Source organism: Oratosquilla oratoria, chromosome 20, assembly GCF_046742065.1.
Source record: "Oratosquilla oratoria isolate Oo_2021 chromosome 20, ASM4674206v1, whole genome shotgun sequence".
NCBI classification, from domain to species: domain Eukaryota; kingdom Metazoa; phylum Arthropoda; class Malacostraca; order Stomatopoda; family Squillidae; genus Oratosquilla; species Oratosquilla oratoria.
In genome coordinates this window covers 55,866,143-55,872,034 of record NC_134796.1, presented here as the reverse complement: position 1 = coordinate 55,872,034, position 5,892 = coordinate 55,866,143, and positions in this window count along the sequence as shown.

The following is a 5,892-nucleotide window of genomic DNA, read 5'->3' as shown; positions in this document are numbered from 1 at the left end:
TTTGCTATAGTAGGCTAATAATTATTTATAAATATATATATATATATATATATGTATATGTATATATATATATGTATATATATATATGTATATATATATATATATGTGTATATATATGTATATATATATATATATAGTCACACCGATTTTAACGTACTTTGAGCTATGTGGCCTTGCTATGAGGTCATCGTTCCCAGACGCTAACGTGACCGCGCTATGCAGGAGTGCGCTGCAGCAGGAAAAGAGCATAAATAGAGAGAGAGAGAGAGAGAGAGAGAGAGAGAGAGAGAGAGAGAGAGAGAGAGAGAAGAGGCTAGACCAGTGACAGCATTATCTCGAGAAATGGAGGAAGGGAGGAGGTGGGAGGAGGGAAGAAGTGGTGGATGTAAGGAGAGGGGGGGGAAAGAGAGAAGAGAAGGAGGGTAGATGGAAGGAGAGGGAGAGAAAGAGAGAAGAGTGAAGAAGGGGAAGGAGAGGGGAAGAGGGAAGAGAAAGGAAGGAGAGGGGGGGAGGAAAGGAAAAGGAATGGTAGAAGAAGACAAGGAGGGGGGGATAGAAGAATGGGAGAGAGGAGGAGAAAAGTAGGGAAGATATAAAGAGAGGGAGAGAAAGAGAGAAGAGGAAAGAGTGGAAAGGAGAGGGAGAAAAAGAGAGAAGAGGAAAGAGTGGAAAGGAGAGTGAGAAAAAGAGAGTGAGGGAAGAAAGGGAAGGGGAGGGGAGGGGAAGAGGGAAGGAGAGAAAAGAGAAAGACAAGGGGGAGAGAGGAAGAGAGGGAGACGATTAGGGAAAAGAAAATAGGGAAACGGATTCGAAAAGGAAAGAAGAGGTGGGAGGAGGAGGAAGAGGAGGAGGAGGAAGGGAAAGTGAAAGTGATGAAGGAAGGAGAAAGTAAAAGAGGAGGGAAAAGAAAAGGAGAAGGAAGAGTAGGAAAGAAAATAACGAAAAAATAAAAAACAGGAATAGAAGATGAAAAAGGCATAGGTAAATGATTAAAACCCCGACATGTCAATGTAAGCGAATTTGAAACAAAGCAAACTAAAAGTATTTAGATTTTTTTTGTGATTCTTTGAATGAATACATTTGAATATATATATATATATTATATATATATATATATGTGTGTGTGTGTGTGTGTGTATATATATATATATATATATATATATATATATATGTGTGTGTGTGTATATATATATATACACATATATGTGTGTGTATATATATATGTATACATTTATATATGTATATATATACATTATGAATATATGAATGATAAATACGTAAAATATGCGATGTAAGGTAACCACTTAAGAAAATAAACAAACGGAGCAGAGCGCTTTCGTATATTACATCTTCAGTTTGTTTGTTTACTAAAGTAGTTACCTCGTATTTGTTTATAAAACACACGCTCCTAGAGTTTTTATTGCATATGTAAAATATATCAAGAATATATAGAATATATATATATCAAAAATTTGAAAATATATGTAAAGAATATATAAATGATAAATTAGATATATATGAAAATATACATGAAAACATATATATAAAATGTACATACATATACCAAGGTTTTTTCCCCCTTACAAGGGAGGTAGCCAAAAAGGGAAAGGCATAAAATAATTTCCACCCATTCCATCCCTGAATACACTCCACACCCCTCCACCCTCCCTCTTATCTGATATAAAAATTATATCTAGAAATATATAAAAAACATTAAAATTTATATATGTACACATAAACATATAAAAATACACAAAAACAGTAGAGGAACGGCAGGGGAGACGAGATGGGAACGAAAGCATCTCAGCAGGAGAAAGAGAAAATACATTTTCTAATTTATTCAGAAGAATTGAAATGGACGAAAATAAGGGAAGAAAGGTGGCGAAAGAATGAAGCTGTGGAATGTAGAGGAATGAGAAGGGAATAGAGGAGAGAGAGGAGAAGGAAGACAAGGAAGAAGAAATGAGCGCGAAAGAAAGAAAGGGGGAGGAGAGGATGGAGGAGGAAGAAGAGGGGGAGGAATATGAGGAAGTGGACGAGTTAGAGCAGAGGAGGAGGAGATGGAGGAGGAGGAAGAGGAGGAGGAGGAGGAACATGAGGAAGTGGACGAGTTAGAGCAGAGGAGGAGGAGGAGGAGAGGATGGAGGAGGAAGAAGAGGAGGAGGAACATGAGGAAGTGGACGAGTTAGAGCAGAGGAGGAGGAGGAGGAGAGGATGGAGGAGGAAGAAGAGGAGGAGGAACATGAGGAAGTGGAGGAGTTAATGCAGAGGAGGAGGTGGAGGAGGAAGAGGAGACGAAGAAGTAGGAGGAGGAGGAGCAGGAGGAGAGAGAAGAGGAAGTGAGGAATCGTGAAGCGATGGAAGAGGAAGCGAAGGAAGAAGATAAGAAAAAAGAGGAAGAAGATGAGAGACACACGAGGAAAATGAACAGTAACAAGGAAGAAATAAAAAAAGGAGATTGAAGAGGTAATGGAGGAGTAGGAAGAGGAGGGAGTATGTATAAGAAGAGGAATAGGAAGAGAAAGAGTAGGAAGAAGAGGAGTAGGAAGAGGAGAAGTAGGAAGAAGAGGAGTAGGAAGAGGGGGAGTAGGAAGAAGAGGAGTAGAAAGAAGAGTAGGAAGAGTAGGAGGAGGAAGAAGATGAGGAGGAAAAGGAGTAGTAAGAAGGAGAGGAGGAGGAAGAGTAGGAGGAGGAAAAGGAGTAGTATGAATCAGAGAAGGAGTAGGAAAAGGAAGAGGAAGAGAGGAAGAAGGAGGAAAAGGAAGAGTAAGAAGGAGAGGAGAAGGAGGAGGAGTAGGAAGAGAAAAGGGAATATCATAAAGAAGAGAAGGAGGAGAAGAAGAAGGAGGAGAAGAGGGAGGAGAAGAAGAAGGAGGAGGAGAAGAAAGGAGGAGGAGGAGGAGGAGGGGGTGGATGTAGTGAGAGCCGCGTCAGAGAAGGATGGCATCTGAGATGGTGCGTGCAGTGGGTTCCCTGAAAGCGACGCCTTCAGCTGCATGGCGCCTCAACTTGGAGGCTACGGTGCCACGCTGGGACTCAGGGACAACTCCTCTTCCTCTTATAACTCCTCCTCCTCCTCCTCCTCCTCCTCCAGTTCTTCCTACTCCAGTTTCTCCTCCAGCTCCTCCTCCTCCTCCTCCTCCTCCTCCTCCTCCTCCTCCTCCTCCAGTTCTTCCTACTCCAGTTTCTCCTCCAGCTCCTCCTCCTCCTCCTCCTCCTCCTCCTCCTCCTCCTCCTCCAGCTCCTCCTCCTCCTCCTCCTCCAGCTCCTCCTCCTCCTCCTCCTCCAGCTCCTCCTCCTCCTCCTCCTCCTCCTCCTCCTCCTCCTCCAGCTCCTCTTCCTCCTCCTCTTCCTCCTCCTCATCCTCCTCCTCCTCCTCCTCCAGCTCCTCTTTCTCCTCCAGCTCCTCCTCCTTCTCCTCCTCCTCCTTCTCCTCCTCCTCCTCCTCCTCCTCCAGCTCCTCCTCCAGCTCCTCCTCCTCTCCCTTCTCCTCCTCCTCTCCCTTCTCCTCCTCCTCTCCCTTCTCCTCCTCCTCCTCCTCCTCCTCCTCCTCCTCCTCCTCCTCCTCCTCCTCCTCGTCCTCCAGCTACTCCAACTCCTCCTCCTCTCCCTTCTCCTCCTCCTCCTCTTCCTTCTCCTCCTCCTCCTCCTCCTCTTCCTCCTCCTCCTCCTCTCCCTTCTCCTCCTCCTCCTCTTCCTTCTCCTCCTCCTCTTCCTCTAATACCTCTTAAACCTCCTCCTCCTCCTCCTCCAGCTCCTCCTCCTCCTCCTCATCTTTCTCTTCCTCCTCCTCTTCCTCCTCCTCTTCCTCCTCATCTTCTTCCTTCTCATGTACCTCTTATACTTCCTCCTAAACATCCTCCTCCTCTTCCTCCTCTTCCTCCTCTTCCTCCTCCTCTTCCTCCTCCTCTTCCTCCTCTTCCTCCTCTTATACCTGTTACACATCCTAAAAATCTTCATCCTCCTCCTCCTATTCCTCTTCCTCCTCCTCTTATACTTTTTATACCTCTTAAATATCCTGATCCTCCTCCTCCTCCCACTTCCTTCTTCTTCATCAACCTACACCATTTCCTCATTTTCCTTCTCATCTGCTTTCTCTTCTTCCTCCTCCTCTTCTTCCCCCTCTTCTTCGTCCCCCTCCTCTTCTTCCCCCTCCTCTTCTTCCCCCTCCTCTTCTTCCCCCTCTTATTCGTCTCCCTCCTCTTCTTACCCCTCCTCTTCGCCTCCCTCCTCTCCTTCCCCCCACTTCGCCCCCCTTCTCTTCTTCCCCTCCTCTTCCTCCCCCTCCTCTTCTTCCCCCTCTTCTCCCCTGGCCTATTCTTCCACCTCCTCTTCTTCCCCCTCCTCTTCTTCCTCTACGTCCTCCTCTTCAACATGTTCTTTCTCCTCCTCCTCTTCATCCACGCCATCTTTCCATTCACCCCCTTCCTTCTCACCACTCCTCCTCTCCCTCACTCTCCCCCGTTCCCATTCTTCCCCCTCCCCCTCCCCCTCCTCTTGCTCCCCTCCCCTCTCTACCACGTGTTTACTCTTCCCTTCGTCATTCTCACCTTTCTCCCCTTTCTCCTCTTCCTCCTTTCTCCTCTCCTTGAGTTTATTCTTCTGTGACGTTCCTTTCCCTTCCCATTCGTCACTTGTCTCTATCCTCTTTCTTTCTCCTTTTTAAAAGTTCTCCTCCTCCTCCTCCTCCTCCTCCTCCTCCTCCTCCTCCTTCTCCTCCTCTTCCTTCTCCTCCTCTTCCTCCTCCTCCTCTTCCTCCTCCTCCTCTTCCTCCTCCTCTTCCTCCTCCTCCTCTTCCTCCTCCTCTTCCTCCTCCTCCTCCTCCTCCTCTTCCTCCTCCTCCTCCTCTTCCTTCTTTCTTTGTCCACCGGTTATCTTTATTTCTCTGCGTACCGAGTGCCCCCGAGCTGCCCTCCTTCCTGTGCTCCTTCTTCACGTTTATGTCTTGCCACGTTTCTCATTCATTCTGGTGAAGAGAGAAAGGGTAAGAGATCGAAAAGGGAGAAAGAGAAAGATAAAAGCATCATATGTATGTATATATATATATATATATACATATATATATATATATATATATATATATATATATATATATATAATATATTTGATAGAGAGGGGAGTTGAGAGAGAGAAGCGAGAGAAAGAGAGGGAGGGAGAGAGATAGGGGAGAAAAATGAGAGGAAAGAGAGAGAGAGAGAGAGAGAGAGAGAGAGAGAGAGAGAGAGAGAGAGAAAAGAGAGATACAGAGAGAGAGGGAGAGAGAGAGACGGGGAGAAAAAGAGAGAGAGAGAGAAGGGGAGAGTTGGGAGAGAGAGAGGGGGCAGAGAGAGAGAGAGAGAGAGGGGGGGAGAGAGAGGAGGCGAGGAACAGAAAGGGGGAAATGGAGGGAGAGGGAAGAGAGAAGGAGACAGAGAGGAGGGAGAAAGAGAGAGAGAGAGAGAGAGAGAGAGAGAGAGAAAGAAGAGGAGGGAGAAAGAGAGAGAGAGAGAGAGAGAGAGAGAGAGAGAGAGAGAGAGAGAGAGAGGGGGGTGGAGAGGGAAGATTAGATGAATGAACATAAAAACAAACAAACATACACCCAGAAGAAAAAAAAAACATGACAAACTTAATCTTTTCTCTTGATGGAAAAAAAAAACTTTCTCACCTGAATGATAAAAGACAATCAACTGACGGCAGGTATGAAGGATTTATAAATGGCGGAATGCATCGTCAGGGCAAAAGAGAGGAATTGAAGCAAGATTGGGTGAGGACGGAACAAGAAGGGGACAAACGATACCTTCGCAAACAAGAGTCTACATACTCTCACGTTCCTCGAGAGATCAACGTGGAGTTTTGGGACGAAGAGGGAGAGGAGGTGGAGGGGGAGAGTGGATGAGGTGACGGAAGCCGTTG